A 2,473-nucleotide genomic window follows, 5' to 3' on the forward strand; every position below is an offset into this window, starting at 1 on the left:
GTGATGGATGGACTATATTTCCCTTCCAATGGATTCAGAAGTATATGGTACAGTCATTTGGTATGAAATTTTAAAAACAAGATGAGTGTTTACTAAATTAAGTAAAATGAGAGATGAACTTTGAATTTTCTGCATCAACTATTTATTTAAATATCAATTTGGTTCTGATATTTTCTGAAACCTGAAAGTTTTGGAATATGAGAAACAGGTCTCAGAAATGTGGGGGGGGGTTCCCATTTTTCAGCCACTTCCTCGTTTTCTTCAGTGGACTCGAAGGAGTATAATCCATAGGCAGTTTTCAGAGCCAACTTTATTTATTTATTTTGCTTTTTAGGGCCGCACCCGCGGAGGTTCCCGGGCTAGGGGTCAAGCCACAGCAACGCAGCATCCGAGCTGTATCTGCGACCTATACCACAGCTCACAGCAACTCCAGATCCTTAACTCACTGAGAGAGGTCAGAGATCAAATCCGCAACCACATGCTTCCTAGTTGGATTCGTTTCCACTGCACCACACAGGAACTCCTCAGAGCCAGCTTTAACAGAGGATTTTTATCAAGTTATGTGACCCTGGGCAAATCTCCAATTTCCTCACCTATAAAGTGGAAATAAGTAGTATCTACCTCACTGAACTGTTGACAGCAGTAGAAGCTAAGTGAAGTGTCCATCCATATTATTGTTGGATATACACTATTATAGTAGATATATGCTATTATTATAGTAGGTTTCCAGGAAATGGTAGCTGCATACTACTTCGTTTGTTGAAAAGATATTTTTCACTCTGTTCAAAGTTTAAAAGATGCAAAGAGTTATATGTTGTACCTTTTGGAATCTTTCCACCCTGTTTCCTAGCCACATAATTCCCCTCCCTGGGATCAACTTGTTACAATTCTTGTGTATCTTGCTAGAGATATTTTGTACACATAAAAACAAAAATGTGTATTTGTTTTTCTCCACTTTTTTTTTTTTTTTTGCCACGCCCCTGGCATGTGGAAGTTCCTGAGCCAGGGATCTCACCGGTGCCACAGCAGCGTCCCAAGCCGCTGCAGTGACAACGCGGGATCCTTAACCCCCTGCGCCACAAGAGAATTCCTTTCCATCTTTTTTTTTTTAACGTGAAAAAAAGCACACTTGTTTATACAAGTTAAGTTTGTTTTTAAACAGTTGTGGCATAGCTGAGTGTGTGTATTTGATAAAGAGGGGGAAGGGAGAGAGGGGTAGAGAGGAAGGGGGAAAGGGGAGAGCGAGAGAGAAATATTCTGCTCTTAATCACCAATTCTAACACTTAAATACTGGATATTCATTGACTTATTCAACAAATATTTATTGAAGGCCTGCCATGTGTCAGACTAGGCCCTGGCAATACAGTAAAAAACAAGGCACAGTCACTTCTTTCACATTTCTAGTGAATGTGAGGCTGGGCATGCCATTTGCCCCATCGTCTGCTGTGCTGTGCTTCCGAGCCCCACGCTGGCCCTCGGTGGGTGACTGTCAGAGCTGGATTCGCCGGCTTGTTCAAGGTCCTTTCAATGTGGGGTGAGGTCCTCCGGGCACTCACATCTCCACGCCCTTGCAGATTCGGGGATGAAGGTGCGCCCCAGACTGGGTGAGGAACCACGGCGCGGGGACGGGGAGTCCTCGGGGTCTTTCGGGTATCTGTGCCGGGGGTGACCACGGACACACACACACACGCCTGCGTTCGTGTCCCCTCTGAGCGGCGAGCAGCACTCGGGGACCTCAGAGACGACTTCCCTAACTACCCCATTTTGCACAGTTGGGAAACCGAGGTCCGGGAAGCCGAAGGCTGGGACCGATGACCGCTTCAGCCTCGGGGCGAATCGAGGGTGCGGAGAGGGTCAATTCACAGCGAGCCCAAGAGCTGGGCAGACGGGAGCCATTAAGAAAGTCGGCACCTCTGGGTGTCCACTAGAAATTGCAGGAGGAAGGCCTCGATGCCCCAGAAGCGGGTGGCGGGAGCCGGGGGCGGGGCGGGCTGCCTGGGCCCCAGCCCTTTAAATTCCCAGCCGCGCGGGAACCGCTGACCAACAGCCACCAGCGGGTGGGGCCGGTGAACGCGCGCCCCTGCGGGCCAACGACCGCCCCTGTCTCCGCCCCTCGCCGACACCTCTCCAATCGGCAACACTCCTGACGCCCGCCCCCGCCCATGGCCCCGCACCTCCCACCTCGACGACCCGCTCCGAGGACTGGCGGGGCGGGACCCTGGAGGGTGTGTCCTGGCAAGTTCAGACGTCGCGCGCTCCCGCGGAGCTTCGAACGCTTGTTGGCCCTTTTGGCAGAAAAAAAATACAAGAGCGGCGACCAATGGCGTGGCAGAAAGGACCCGCGCACAGATCCGGCTCCACCCCGCTCTGGCTGGAAAGGGGTCCAGGCCCGGCCATTGGCTCGAGCGACCTGTCACTCTCCGCCGCGACCAGCGGGCAGAGGCTTCGCGGTGATTGGCCCCGCCCAGGCGCG

This window comes from Sus scrofa, chromosome 10, assembly GCF_000003025.6.
Source record: "Sus scrofa isolate TJ Tabasco breed Duroc chromosome 10, Sscrofa11.1, whole genome shotgun sequence".
In the NCBI taxonomy this organism is placed as follows: Eukaryota; Metazoa; Chordata; class Mammalia; order Artiodactyla; family Suidae; genus Sus; species Sus scrofa.